The 16,786-nt window shown below is 33.3% G+C and overlaps 1 pseudogene; it reads left to right on the top strand.

Annotated features, from left to right (window-relative positions):
- The first annotated feature begins 7,184 nt into the window (after positions 1 to 7,184).
- LOC114416046 lies at positions 7,185 to 16,711 on the top strand (annotated as a pseudogene).
- The last annotated feature ends 75 nt before the right edge of the window (positions 16,712 to 16,786 follow it).

Raw genomic sequence — 16,786 nt, 5'->3', positions numbered from 1 at the left:
ATGTGTTTTCACGATCCTTTGTGGGTGTGAGTAATTTTATTTGTGGGAGCGTTGATTACCCAACAATGATATCAGAGCGTTGATTCTCCAACAGTGATATCAGAATTATGACCGAGAGCACACAAAGGTTCGAGATACTGTTGTTTTACGAAAAAATAAATTTTATGATTTGGCAGAGTACTATTCAAGACCTTTTGGTGCAGCAAGGTCTTGATCAGGCGTTAGAAGATGAAAGGCCAACTTCTATAAATGAAACCGAGTGGACTAAGATCCAAAGGAAGGTTGTGAGCACAATTCGATTAGCCCTTGCTCCAGAGATAAAACACAACGTGTTGAAGGAGACAACATCGAAGACCTTGTGAGAGAAGCTCGAGAATATTTATGCATCAAAGTCGCTAACCAATCATCTTTGTTTGAAGATGGAGTTGTATCAACTCAAAATGGAGATGGGAGGAGATCTCCATGACCACATCAACAAGTTCAATCAGCTAGTAAGTCAATTGTTGAATGCAAATGATAAACTCTTTGATGAGGAGGGCGCTGTTGTTGTTGGTCTCACTACCAAGGTCCTTCAAAGCTTTGGTTCAAATGTTGCTTGTGGGAAGACCAACTTTGAATTTGGATGAGGTGATCACCGCTCTTAGAGAAAATGAGAGAATGATGAGAACTGAAAATGTTGATGATGAACACAATGCAATAGTCGTGGTGGAGTCTGAGTGAGGAAGGAATCATTTAAGAAGACATGATGGGCCAAGATGAAGATTAAAATTGCAATCACACCCACAACGAGATATGAGTAACATACAATATTACTATTGCGGTGAGAATGGTCATGTGCAAGTGAGGTGCAAACAAATGAAGGAGGACTTAAAAAAATTAAGAGATATGAACAAAGATGGCGTCAACTCCCAAGCTAATGTAGTAAAAAATGTTGAAGATGAAGATAATGTGTTTTTGGTAACAAACGATGAGGTTGCTAAAACAAAATGGGTGATGGATTCTACTGCCTCAAAACACATTTGCAGAGGTCGAGAGATGTTTGACACTTTGAAAACCGATGGAGAATTTGGTCATTTCAAGTTAGGGAATGGTGGAAAAATGAAGGTTAAAGGCATAGGGAGTGTGAGGATGAAGCTCCATGATGGTGCTATTCGAACTTTCTTAAATGTGAGGTTTGTACTTTTTGCTATTGTCAATATGATTTCTATGGGGGGAGATGACATCACAAGGGTACAAATATATTGGTTCAAAGTAGGGATGCAAAGTGTACAAGGGGAGACACTTGGTGTTGCGAGGACAAAAAAATAAAGGTAACATTTTCTATTTGGATGGTCAAGCCTTGAAAAGGAACCATGATAGCAAAGTGAAGAAGAAAATGAAGGTTTCTAATATTGTGGAAGTGCTGGGAAATACTTCTATTGGAGGGAGAGTTTGTTCATTTTCAAATTGATTGAAGGATATTTCTCTTTTGGCTTGAGGGGGAGAATTGTAGAGTTTCAAGCCAAAAGATAAAGGGCATGCATATTGAAAATTGGATTTTTATCACTAAGGTTTAGGTGACTTAAATGCAAAGTAGAAGATTGCATTTTACTAGATGAATCTTAGTTGAATAGATGCATTGGAAGTTGTTTTTGTTTCAACTTCCAAGAGTGGTTATTTATTATAGTTGGTGACAATCTTCACTATAAATAGAGAAGATGATTAATGGAGAAACACAACACATGAAGAAAGTGTGTGAGAAGAGAGATTGTGAAACAAAGACACTTGTTGAGAGAAAAGTGTTTTTGTGTGACAATGTTATCATTTCTTGTAACCATTGAGTGGGGTACTCAGATTTGTAAAGCGATATACTATTTGTGATGAGTTTTAATCTTGTAATCATTATCGTAATAGTGAAATAGTTTTGAGACAATTCCATAGATGTAGGCAAGAGATGTCTAACCACGTTAAATTCTTGTGTTTATTATTATTTTTCCTACAATGTAATATTTGTGTGTGTTCTCACGATTCTTTATGGATGTGGATAATTTTATTTGTAGGAACATTGATTACCCAACAATAATATGAGAGCGTTCTCAACCATCTCTTACGTTTCAATTAAGCTTATTATATATATTTGTGACTTATTGATTATAGTTCATGCGCTTATGGGTTTCGTTCGCACTACAACAGCTCATATATTGCATGTCTTTAACTCAACCACATGAACTAGGGATGATATTGTTTGCATTGATTAGGAGATCGAGTGTCCTATCATAGATCACATTGGATGGGCTATTGTATTGTAATTTTAATTTATTTTTCTTGGCCCAAAACAAAATATGAGGAAGGATTGTCATGTCTTTTCTCACATGGGAAAAATATACAAAATTATTATTAATTCACGTGCTATACATTATTATTGCTTTGAATTATGACAAGCCCCTGTGACTTATTATGTAGCTACATTAACATCTTCCTCACAAAAAAGAGAGAGAGAGAGAGAGAGAGAGAGAGGTGAGAGAGCTAGGTGGGAAGGAAGAAATGACAGGAGAGAAGACATTTTTACTTTCTTCTTCTTTAGGTTTCCGATGTAGTATGAAGGAAATGAATTTTTATGGAAGATTTTATAGAAATGGGGGAGAATATGGGAAGTATTCATTGCCAATAGGAAAAACAAATGGGGATATTGATATGATTTTGTGAGATTCCTGAGGGTCAAAAACGTTAAGGAGCTGGAGATGAAACTAGATAGCATTATCATTGGTAATATTAAGTTACATGTTAATTAATATACCTAAGTATGCATAGATGAAAGTAGAAAAAATGGGTAAGCCCATAAAAAAACAGTACCATACAGCATCTCGAGAAGTTTGACTTTGTAATGTCAATAGATTAGAATATAAAAATATAATGTTCGTTTTAATTTATTTATAACTCTTGATTAATTAATCTCTTAAGGTTAGCTAGTAGTGAAATTTTTGGATAATATATACAAGATTCTATTATCAAACCTTAATTAGTATCACAGTCACAAAAAATTAGTCCATGTGAGCCATGATGTAACATCCTTAATTTAGTCCAGAAAATATGCATTATATTGTAAGCTTTGCCATATAATATAGTAATAATACTGATCCCTTGAGATATTGACTTGTTCACTTTAAGTAACAAGATAACACAGTATTCAGAAGAAGAAGAAGAAAAAAAGATAACGCATCACCGTCCCACGCTAAAGTTAAGGAACAAAAATGGTACTTACTGTATAATGAGAGTCATAATTTGCTGAAACTTTAAGCCAGCCTCCTTTCATTCCCATGGCCTGCCACTCCCAAACCAACTTCTTTATTCACTTATTACCTGACCCACCACCACCCGGCATCCATGGCTTCAACTTTTCTAATTTAATTCCATTTTTTTTATATCCACATCCATAATATCATAAACTTATTTATTATCTTATACACTATTGCCATCAGATATATATATATATATATATATATATATATATATATATATATATATATATATCGGGGAAAACACAATCTATACGATAAAAGAATACCTAAGTTTAATAATTAGTAAAATAGAGAGTTACCTTAATTTTATCTAGTTTCTATTTTAAAACGTTTGTATTAGAAATTAACGAAAAAGTTTATAATTAATATATAATTTGTATTGATGAAGGAAAAAGGAACACATGAAAGAAGGAGATGATAACAAAAGAAAAATACAAAACAAAATAATCTAAATCTTGAATTTTCATAATTAAAAATGAATTTTAATTTGTAATGAGTCATGGATTAAAATAAAATATACTAAAATGTATTGAAATGAGTCATTCTTTGTATTTTTCTACATGCACCACCCTTGTATATAGCAAGGATTGAACTTCAATATTGTATTGTATTATGTGGCTTCATGTGACCACAGTATGGCACTACTTGTGCTTCTTTTATATACATTGAACTCTTTACTTATTAAAAAAAAAACTAATATACAAAGAAAAGTTCTATAAAATAACATGAAGAAGAAGAAGATAAGGTAAAAAAACTATAAAATGCAACAAATAATTCTCCGCACTTGCCTCGCAACTTCTTTGTTCTCTCTTCAAAATTTTCTTTTCAAAGTTTTTAGAATTTTCTTTCCAAGCTCTTCAGAGTTAATCACCTATGCAACTTTTTTGTTATTTCTTCAAAATTTCCTTTCCAAAGTTTTTAGAATTTTCTTTCTAATCTCTTCCGAATTAATCACTTGCTCATTGTTTACCTGTCATTTATGTTCAAATCAAGCATAATCGTAATACCTGACAAAAATAAAGAATAAAACATATAAGAGGGGATACTCAATATTAAAGATAAGAATGATTACTCAATATCTAATATAAGGATGGTTCCTCAAATTTGTTCATTGATTAAGGAATTCTCTTTCCTAATTCAAAATAAGATGCTAATAAAGAAAATTGACCGACAAAGATAAAGAGGGTTATTGTTTTTTTTAATGCAAGTAGGGAGTTAAACAAATAATTGATTTGAAATTGATACATTGACTTTCACACAAATATCCTACAATGAAAATACTTTCTTTTTCAAATTGAAGCAACTAATCAAGAAGGGGAGAGAGAAAAATAAATGATTGAGGAGATCTCAAAGCAATTGATCCATGAGTATATTTTTCAAAAAATAAATAGGAAGCATTCACACAATATTATTAAGTTGATACATTCAATGATTTGGAATCACATATAATTATTGTTGTAAGTGCACATGTCCTTCAATAAATTAAAAATACTTTTTTTAATGAGTTAAATTTTGACTAAAAATATTACATGATGCAGAGGAACAAAGACATATAGAAATGAGGTGGGTATTTTATATTGAGAGATAAGGGATAATTGAAAATGAGAATGATGGGTGAGGAGGCTACAGAATCAAACAATGAGTGTCAAACCATTGCACTATCGAGAGCAAAGGATTGACAAAAAAATATAAAAACAAAAGAAGATTAATATTAATATGATTACCAGACAAAAGAATAATAATGTCACATTTTGTTTTTTTTATAAATAAATTAAATTAAGACTGAATGATGCTGGATTTTAAAAAAATCATATAAAATAAATTAAAAAAATGTAAAACCAAGATATTTTTTTTAAATAGCTTCTTTAATTTTAAAACAGTTTTATTTTAAAAGTGAATATAATGATTTTAAAAACCCCACACTAAACAGTTTTTATATGCAACATGATTTGAAACCAAATTAATAAAAGTAAATTTTTTATTGTCAAGTAAGCTTTCAAATATCAATGCATACATTCAGAACAAAATGGTGAATATGAGCAGTTTATTCAGCATTATTTTTTTAATTTCAAATCAAATCTCAAACAAACATGCAAGAAAAATGTGAAGTACAGAAAAAGGTTAACTAACTTTAAAGTGTTTATCGTCAAGAAAAAAACTTCAATGTGTGAGGAGTGAGAATAGAAATGGATGGAGAGAGAAAAAAAGGATGAAAAATATTCCGATATACATATTTTGTTTAAATTTATTTTTGAAAAATGAAATTATATGCTTTTGTAAGTTTTGAAGAGTGAATTGATATTTGTAAAAATAAAGACTAAAAGTTGATTATCAAAAGTTATATTCTCCTTATCTGTTGCTATAGTTTTAAATAAAAAGATGGAAAATTATAATTTTGGAAAAAATATGCACCTTGCAAAAGTGTGAATTTATTTTCCAACTATGAGATTATATGCATTTAGTAAGTTTTTAAGGATAACAAAAATGGAGACCAAATAATAATTTCCAAAAGTTACATCTCATTTATATATTCTTATATATAACTATTTCCAAAGAAGAAAAATAAATTAGAATAATGATACTCATTTCAAACTTTCATTCAACAAATTGTACAATTTAAGAGAAAAATAAAGAGTGTGTTATAACAAGTATTATTAAAATTGTTGAAAATGTTTCAATACTCAACACATTATTATTGCCAACCTTAACCTGTGTAGACTGGAACGGATGTACATATATTTTTTTGGTTTTAATTTTTCCAATATGTATTATATCTTTAAATTAAAATGATTTTTTTCTTATTAGGGATTTGATTGTGAAAATAATTTTATTTATTTATTTTTCTATTTTTTTATAAAATATGTAATTATATTTTTATAGTATTATGAAGTTAACATTATTTTCAAGAATAAAGTAATTAAAAATCAAGTTTTAAGTCTACCAACAAAAAATATTTGTTATTAGTTTTTAAAGTAAAAATAAAATGTATGTAAAAATATTCAACATATAACTATTATTTAAAGTAAAAAAATATTTTTATATTCTTTATTGTGGTGATATTACAATTAATTTTTTTCTGTTTAGACAATATTTAAGAATAATTTATTTTCCCTTTTAATATTTTTTCTTCTTATAATTCATTATTATTTTTGAAAGACTACAAACTATTGTAATTAGAATCAAACGACATTATTAATTCTCCTTTTATATTATTTTGAAAATTAAACAGTGTTTGTTAAGATTTGTCAATAGGACAAATTTATGAATAAGAAATATGATATACATATAATAATTTATATAATATTATTTTTTTATTTATCTCTCCATTACTTTATTTATGATATCTAATTTTTTTTTCTTTCTCTTAATTGAACAAATTGTTGTGCAATTTATTGTACAAGTAACATTTCTTTATAAATAATGGATTTGGCTCTTCTAATATATAAGATATTGACAATTTAGACTTTAAAATACCCTAACAAACATTTTCTCTAATTAATATTTTTCACATATATATTTTTTGTTGTTTTTTCATCTTTATTTTATTGTTATTGTTTGTGAGGCTCCAAATATTGTTTATTGTATTTTAAATATGAAAAAAATGATTTGTAACAAAAATAAATTAAATGAATGATTACCATTCAAGACGCTTGATTAAAAAACTATTTATAAAAAAAATTAAACATGAATCGGATTGCGATTATACTTGAAGGCATAAAAAGTTAAAGTTTAAAGATCATTCGTAATAAATTTAAAATTTATGGTGTGTAGTTATAAAAGAGATAAACTTTAAGAATTAATTTGAACAAAATTAAAGTTTTAAGTGTGTATACTTAAAAGGAACAAGGTTTAGGAGGACTTATATTCTTTTCCCAGTACATAACTATATTTTCTATTACATGTTCTTGTTCTTGAAATATTTTGACTCACATACTGTGTTTCCCTCCATTCTTGAAAAAAGGCGTTCCGAGCAGTTTTTTGCACTGTCACCGAAACCAAAATCTTTTTTTTTTTTTTATATATATACCAAACAAGATGACCAAAGACAAAGAGCAGCTAAAGCAGGATCCCACGGCAATCACCACTTCCTCACAAAACCAAAACCAAGCCCAGGTTTAAACCCATTCTTTTTCACTCATATTTGTTTATATAAATGAAAAAAAAAAAAAAGAAACTCGTGTTAATCTAGATCGTGTTTATATAGATTCATCAAGTGTGTGTGTGTGATCTTCAAACTTCACTCCTAGTCCTAACCCATGTTTTGAAATTTACTTTTGGGAGTAGGAATTTCAGGGTAAAGGTGAAGTGGAAAAGGAGGAAGAGGCTGAGGCCCCTTTGACTCTAAGCGTTACTTCCAAGGTATTTTTTTTTTTTTTGAATTGGGTTCTCTCTGAAATGAAAAAGATTGAAACTTGTTTGGTGAATGCAGGTTTTGAACATGTTGGGAGACATCACAGCAGGGCCTGCATCTATGTTCGCGCAATGGCTCCAATTAGTTCGTAAACGCACTTCTAACAGTCGCACTTCTGGCTTCCCTCACCGTTCTTCCAGCATGCCTTCTAGGTTTCATACTATTTCTTCTCCATCAATTGCATTTGTACCATTGTTTCATTATTGTCATTGAGCATGAAATATAATAGGCTGATACTAAGGGGGTGTTTGGTTTTGTGAAAATTATTTTTTTGTTTATACGACGACAACAACAACAAAGCCTTATCCCACTAGGTGAGGTTGGCTACATGGATTACACCACGTCATTTGAGTTAAAACCAATGTTTCAGAGATATTATTGAGTCTAAGGTCTCCCTTGATGATTCCCTGCAATGTCCTTTTCAGTCTTCCTCTTCTCCTTTTTTCCGGACTAAAAATCATGTTATCTACTCTTTTAACTGTTGCCTCTTGTGGCCTTCATAAATAATTACAAAAATGTCACATTGGTATTACTTTTGTTTACTATGTTCAAAATTTTGTAATTTGTGATTATTTGTTAAAATAAGAAGTAAAATAAAAAATATTTTCTCAAATTAACCAGCCTTAAAAAATTCTCTTTTTGGAAGGGGAGTAGTAAAGGGGGCATGTTGGGGAAATTTTTTTGTTTGATATGAATTTAGTATACTTTCTTTCTTAAGTGGTTGCTAAATGCTAAGGTTGATTTAATTTTTGTTCAGCCCGGGAGAATCTATTGAGGACGCAAAGAATGATCAGCAAACAGAGTTTAGTTTGTGGGAGAGGCTTGGTAAAGCTGAAATGTTGGACATTGAGTCAAGCTCATTTTCTTGGGACAGACTCTCTTCACTTCACCACACCGAACATACTAGCAGCAATGAACATTCTGAGGATGAAATAAACCGCGCTCTTGAGGTTTGTTCTTTTTTCTGTACTCTTGTTTACTGACACAAAATGTATAATGTCAAGGGCTTTCGAAGTTGTGTCAACATGCAAATAACTTCAATGTTCAAGCTCCAGAGAGTTAGATATACAGATAAAAAGCATGTGATTATTATTTCAGCATGTTGATGATCATTGGTGTTTTTTTTAATCTTTATAAAGAAAAAATATTGTTTATGTCCAATATATTTTTTGTTAGGTACTTCCATATAACATCAACACTTGTTCTGATTTCTTTTTTGTTACATCGAGCATTTCCTGTGTGATGGGTTGACTTGAAAAAATCAATGTTATGTTGTAATAATTGTGTATTTTTTTTTCTTTTGAGTTTTGAAGTACATAAATGGTTTATTTTTCTTTACCTGTGGCTCTGTCTCTTCTCATTTGTCTGTACATAGGTAACAGTAAATTCTGGAGGGGTGGTCTTCTTTGCCTTTTTCAATGGTTTTGGGAACGACGATGCCTCTCCAAAAGAAGCAGCCGCTGTTATAAAGATATCATCTTCAAGAATGGCAACGCAATCCGAACGTCTTGGTTACGAATTTGCCAAACAGTTGGGAGTCCAAACTCCGCAGGTTATTCTCTTACTTTTTTTTTTTTATCTAATTGACCTTCTGAATTGTAGGCTTAGGGTATCAAACTATATTTCTGCTAAATTCATCCTTTACTTTTATTGGGAATACAAGGCTAGAGTCATCCACAATACAAGTTTAGAGTGGACCCAAATAAAGGAAGCTACAGAAAAAGCAAGGGATGTTGCAAGTTCTGCAGGCGATGAAGTTGGTGAAATGACATGCACAGTGTCAACGGAATTAAATGCCACAGCAAATTGTATGAGATTGCACAGTTATTTGTAACAATTACTCTCTTAATTAGGATAATTAGCTGTAATTGTATATATGGCAGTTTTTGGCCTAACCTTTTCTGAATTTGACATGGTATCAGCCTAGGTTTCGATCCAAGATCCTAGTCTGCACTTCTTTCCTTGTTCTTTCAGCCTCGTCCAAGTTTCAGTTCTCTCCAAGTCCTTGTTTTTTTCCTCTTTCTTGGTCATTTCTTTCCCATTCCAGATTACCATCCCTTGTCCCATGTCTACCGAAAAGTATGATGTCCTCTTGGTTCGCCTTAATGGCAAAAACTATTCAGCTTGGGCATTCCAATTCCAGATCTTTGTCACAGGAAAAGACTTATGGGGTCATGTTGATGGCAGTTCTCCCGTCCCTGACAAAGACACAGCTAAGGTTGAACACGCCAAATGGACAGTCAAAGATGCTCAAGGCATGGCCTGGATCCTAGGCTCTGTCGATCCCAACATTGTCCTGAATCTTCGGCCTTACAAGACAGCAGCCACAATGTGGAATTACTTGAAGAAAGTCTACGGTCAGAACAATGAAGCTTGAAGGTTCCAGCTTGAACACGACATCGCTACCTTTAGACAGGATAGTCTCTCCATCTCTGATTTTTACTCTCAATTCATGAATCTTTGGGCTGAATACACTAATATAGTTTATGCGGACTTGCCTTCTGAAGGCCTCAGTTCAGTCCAAACAGTTCATGAAACTACTAAACGCGATCAATTTCTTATGAAATTGAGATCTGATTTTGAAGGTATTCGTGAAAGAGTTAGGCCATCTCACTTATTTCTTGGGTTTAGAGGTGCATTATCATCACCAAGGCATTTCTCTATGTCAACACAAGTATATTCAAGACTTGGTCCAGCTAGCTGGACTCCCAAATGCCAGCCCTGTTGACACTCCCATGGAAGTTAATGTTAAATATCGGAGAGATGAAGGTGAACTTCTTGATGATCCCACTCACTATCGCAAGCTCGTGGGAAGTCTCATCTATCTAACTATCACTCGCCTAAATATTTCTTTTGTTGTCCACACCGTGAGTAAGTTCATGCAATCTCCGAGGCATTTGCATCTTTTAGCAGTAAAACAGATCATTAGATACCTCCTTGGCACCCCAAAGCATGGTCTGTTTTTTCCTGCTGATTCCTCCGTACAACTCCAAGCATACAGTGATGCTGATTGGGCTGGTTGTCCAGACACAAGAAAATCTACTATTGGCTGGTGTATGTTCCTAGGGAATGCTCCTATTTCATGGAAATGTAAGAAACAAGATTTAGTCTCAAAGTCCTCCACTGAAGCAGAATATCGCGCGATGTCTGTCACTTGTTCTGAAATAATATGGCTGCGTGGTCTCCTCATAGAGCTTGGATTCTCTCAAGCACAACCAACTCCGCTGCATGCTGACAACACCAGTGCCATGCAGATTGCAGCAAATCCAGTTTACTATGAATGGACTAAACATATTGAGGTTGATTGTCACTCTATTCGCGATGCCTATGATCGAAGAGTCATCAGTCTACCACACATCTCAACTTCCGTTTAAATAGCTGACATTTTAACTAAAACATTGGCACATCAGCGACACAATTTTCTACTTGGCAAATTGATGCTGGTCGATTTCAGGGCATCAATTTGAGGGGGGATGTCAACGGAATTAAATGCCACAGCAAATTGTATGGGATTGCACAGTTATTAATTAGGATAATTAGCTGTAATTGTATATATGACAGTTTTTGGCCTAACCTTTTCTGAGTTTGACACAAAGAACTTTTGGAAGCACTTGAACTTAGCCGATGTCTCATGTTTATGAGGTATGATTCAAATCTAGTGCCAATATTATAAGGTCTCTACCATTACCATGGCAGCAGAAGATATCTTGCTTGTCTTGTTCTATTTATTTTATGGAATGTTATCATCGTAATTCATGATTGGGCTTGATAGGATAATTTCAAATTGTGGCATGCAATGTTATCATCTTAATTCTTATATCCAAGATAATGCAACAATCCAAGAAATAACATTTTCATATAAATTTCAATATAACAATGGCAGCTTTTGGCAATCAGCAAGATATAACTATTTCTTTTTGTGTCTATAGCAGAAGTTGGAGTAGTATGAAAACTATGACACTTTTGTTATGTCATTTTTAAGTTAAATCAAATCCATTATCTTTGTTTCCCAGGAAAGCAATTAACATGGTAATCATCTTCTTGCAGTTATGTGCACAGTTCACCCTTGCTTGAAAGCACTACAGCATTTGAATCACAGGAACTTGCAGAACGAACATCAGCTGCCCTTGACAGGATAATGTTGTTGGACCTTGTCATCAGAAATGAAGATAGGCTCCCTTGCCGGCAGCTTAGATGGCGTGGGAACTCCGCAAATTTGTTATTGGCTGAAAAGATAATCTCAGGTACAGATACAGCAGGAGAAACTCCTGATTCTGCAATGAACTCATATGGACAGAGAGCAAACAGGGCACTTCAAAAAGAAAAAAGGTCAACTTCAATGGATAGTAGATTGAATTCTCATAATTCTGGATTGGTATCACAATGCTTTGGTCTTTCTGACATAGTTTTAAAAGTCAAACGTCATTAGAATCAATGCTTACCAACTTTATTGTGGCCATTGATTCTGGCGTTCCTCGTCGACCCCCTGTTGGAAAACGAACAGATGATCAGGTTAGTTATCCTAAGTTGGTCGAGTTACTACTCAATAGCTCAGAGTTTTCCTCTAACCTGTTACATGATATAACTGGAGGGAGACTAGGATTTCCTCATGAAGACACAAATACAATCACTGATGTCCATCATACTACTGATGTAACATCAGTCGTTCATGTGTTCCGTAGTGGTTTTCGTGCTGCTCTCAGGGATCTGCAGGGATTCCATATATTCCTACTCACACTGCATCAAAAACTAGATAATTTGTTAAGATCATTTATGAATGCTATAGGCAAAATATCATCAGGGGAGTCTGAAAAAGAGGATGCAGTGGTTCCTGGCTCAGCTTCACCCACTGTTTTTGGTAGTTGTCCCTCTCCATCTAGTAAAGAAAGGCTTTCTAATGATATCCATCAAGATTGTAGTGATTCAGAATCTCAGAGAACTGCTCCAAGGGCATCATCATCTTCAGGCAAAAGAGATTGTTGTGACTCTGCTTCTTCCGTGTCAAGAGAAGGTTGGCATGGAAAACACTCTAAAGGAAGTGCGGATTCACTTCGTGCTCTCCGCTTGACAACCAAGCTCCGTGACTTACATAAACTTGCCAAGGTTGGTCTCTAGGTAATGTCATAATCAAGTTTCATAATTCATGGTTTTGGCTCCAATAATGCAGTGGTGAAGTTGTTTTGGTGCATTTCTTTCTTTTTTTATGGATAGATCATAAATAATCAGCCATTGTCATATTGGTTGTTGTGCAAAATAAAGATAATTTTATTGCAAGTCTATTTACACAAAATCAATCAGAGTAAATTACACCAACTACCCCCGAGGTTTCGTGCAATTACACAAAAACTCCCTGTTTTTTTTACTCCTACACTAATCCCATTAATTTTTGAAAAATATACACTGGAGTCCCTTTATATATTACACTAACTCCCCTTAATTGTGTGAAAAATATTATACCAGACTCCCCTAAAGGGAGGTTATTGTAAAGGTTAAAAAAGCAGGGGGTGTTTGTGTAAATTCACTAAACCTTCAGTGGTGGTTAGTGTAATTTCACAAACCATGGACAGTATTTAACATTCTGACAAAGATGTACTCTTGTCACTTTTGAGAATGAGAGCATGAATTTTGGTGAATCAGTTTCAGTTATTTTGGAGAAACAGGTTACTTGACCTTGTGCTCTTGTTGATATCTTCTAATTGATGTAATTACAGTGACATAGATGAGGTCATAAATCACCTGTACATTGAAAATGTGGGTTTCCTCCAAATATAATGTTTTCTGGTAGTTCCATTTCCCTATGTCCTGCATGTGCAAATGTCATACACAATCATGTATCGTAAGTGATTGACAAAAAAGGTTATAGAAGTGTTGTAACTATCCTGTCTTTGCCTAGTAAAACTGTATTTTACCACACATTTCCTTTTTATCTCTTGCCTTATACTTTATCACGATTTCCAGGTTGATTCAGAATCCCATAAAGAATTTGAACACTGGAATGAAATGCTTAAAAATGATGCGGTCAAGTTATGTTTGGAGCATAATTTTAACACAGGATTTTTTGAGGGTTGTGAGAACAACACTGTTGTTGATGCATATGAACTGAAGGTATGTCAATTTAAATTAGTATGCAGAACTAATATGTTGGATTCGTTATGGAGGATACATGAATAAAGCATCTACTCAATTGACCTTCAGGTCAGACTTGAGCATATCCTTGAGAGGATTGCCTGCATATCTGAGGCTGCGAATACAGAGAAACCATCTGCGGTTACAAATAGTCTGTTCATTGGTGGAGCACTGGCTGCAAGATCTACATACACACTGCAACGCTTGGGAATCACGCATATTTTATGTTTGTGTACAAATGAAATTGGCCAATCAGATTCTCAATTTCCTGATCTATTCATGTACACAAATTTCTCTGTAAGTTGTACTCTCATGTCTACTTTTTACCCCATTATTAGAGGTTAACTTTGTGTGAGAATCGATTGACTTCATGCTTAATGTCTGACTCTGCATTTTTATTAAAATCATACATGCATTTTTGTGCAGGATTAATTCAGTTTTTCTGTTTGATTGGAGCTTTAGATTTTTATTTGTTTCTTACTGTAATTACTTCATGAGTTTTCCAATTAAAATTTGATGTTCCATTCATTAAAAAAGTTCAAGTTTAAGATGCATGCTCATGAATATTTTTCATCTCCGACACAACCCTTACATGAGATATATTTAGGCTTCAAGTGTAGAAAAAGGCTCTAGCTTTTATCTTAGTTTGTGCTAAAACTCACTGGGTTTGGTCTTTAAGTAGGAATCTTAATGAAATGTGAGATAAACCCTTGGGCCAGGGGTGGTAGTTACATAAACCCTCCCCAAATGCTTGAGCTGTTAGGTGCTACTGCCTGCCCATGGGACCATGGATGTTCTTATCTTTAGTCCAGTATATATAGTTTACAACTTTAATATATAAATGGTTTTTTTTTACTGGAAATTTGGTTTTTGATAAAGCCCAATGGTTTCAAATTTTCAATTGATGGATGCAGCTTATCCCATCTAACGCATGGCTTGGTTGTTCTCTTCTCCACAAATGAATCCAATTTTGAAGTTTTTTCTACATTTAATAACATATTTATACTATGACCAAATTCAAACGTCGCAAGTTGATTCTTAATTTTATATCAATTAGTTTCTAATTTTTCTAATATGTGTTGATTTGATATTGTAATATATCTGTTCACAACCAGATTTAAATGAATCTGAATCGTGATCAGATCATATAGGTGATAGGCTATTTATTGCTTCCTGATTTTTTTCCCCTGATTGTGGCAGATTTGGTTTTCTCTTTGGGACTAACTCTGCCTATAAAAAATAATCAGACAAATAAAATATTTTCCTTCTCTGCTATGATAATATGATTCCCTCACTCTTTTTTTTAAAAGTGAAAGATAGCATATCAATAACTATTTGAATCCAAAACCAGATCCATATCATGCTGTACATCAAAAAATAACTGAGATGGAATTTCCTCCACCCAGTATCTTTCACCAGTGGTAAAAGCTTATGTAGAAAGCCTATGTGCAACAGAATTTGCTTTTATCTTTGTATGAGCTAACAAAAAGTTATGTGGATTCACTAGCATCACGACATTCCTGCAAAACAGCAGCATGGTATGTGTAGTTCTGGTACTTTGAATTGTTCCATGCACTCGTAAGGTCTTGGCAATCAGTTTCATAAACAACATTCTGCAACATATCACGACATTCCCTCACTCTTTCTATAGTTCACTTTTGGAAAAAATTTCATAGCATTTGTTTGAAAGTTTGATCTCTTTTCGCTTATAGAGTATTTTCTAGTTTAGCTAGTTCATTTTCTCTTTTAATCATGATATAATTTATGCTTATAATTGTGATTATTTATAATAAAAAATATGATAATTAAGTTATCAATTGCATTTTTAAAATAAGTTTCTGTTCAAGAATAATTCTTCACATTGGTTCTCGTCAATCTCCCATTTGAACAGGTGTGTGACACTGAAGATTCTAACATCAGCAGCATATTTGAAGAGGCCTGTGATTTTATAGACTATGTTGAACAAGCTGGTCGGAGTATTTTAGTCCATTGCTTCGAGGGGAAAAGCCGAAGTGCCACTTTAGTCCTTGCTTACCTAATGCTTAGAAAGTAAGTAAAAATATAAATACAATCTCATGTGATTATTGAAACTGAGGTTGCTATGGAGCTGACCCTCCATAACCAATCAACATGATAATTGTAATTAAATAATCAAACCTTAATAGCAAATATTATTACGGTTTTCAGTTAGGTGCTATGAAGTGTTATTATTCAGTATGAGGAACACTTGCAACTCTAAGTTTGTGTTCCTTGATAGTTAAGAGAATCACTGCTATTATTAACACTTGGGAGTTGGGACAGTATAGGAAATAAAAGCTATTGTGACGTAGGAAATTCACTTTGTTAGAAGCATGGAGTGCTCTAAAACGAGTTCATCGCCGATCTCAGCCCAACGATGGTTTTGCAAAGATCTTACTTGAGCTGGACCTGAAACTGCATGGGAAGGTTTCAATGGAGTGGCAGCAACGGAAACCAATGATGAAAGTTTGCCCCATCTGTGGCAAGAATGCTGGACTAAGCAGTAGCTCTCTTAAACTCCATCTTCAGAAATCACTCAAAAGGCTGTCATCAGGAAGCGTAGATAGTGCCATGACAATGGAGATTCAGAAGGCATTAACAACTTTGAAGATTAGCCGTGGTGGGAGTGTCAGTCCCAAACCAAGGAAGTCTCATTCAACGATAGAAGCATAGATTTCTCTTTGCAAATATTAAGGAACATGCATTCAATATTTTGTTTTCATGTTAGAAATTGTGTGGGAGTAAAATAGTGGTTTGGAAGTGGGATTGTTTGCTTAGTTTAGTTAGTGATCTCATGTAGTTGGATATTAGGATTCGATTTCTTGATGTATAAATGGAAAACTCTTTATTAAGAAAGGCAAAACTTGCTTTGTTGATCTCTTCCTCTCATTAGTTTTTAATTATTCAATTGAAGGGAAAAAAAAATCCATTTTACATGTATTACAAATCTTTT

The sequence above is a fragment of the Glycine soja genome, chromosome 6 (genome assembly GCF_004193775.1).
Source record: "Glycine soja cultivar W05 chromosome 6, ASM419377v2, whole genome shotgun sequence".
NCBI classification, from domain to species: Eukaryota; Viridiplantae; Streptophyta; class Magnoliopsida; order Fabales; family Fabaceae; genus Glycine; species Glycine soja.
Note: the sequence above shows the minus strand (reverse complement) of the source record. Positions and strands in the feature narration are given on the sequence as shown.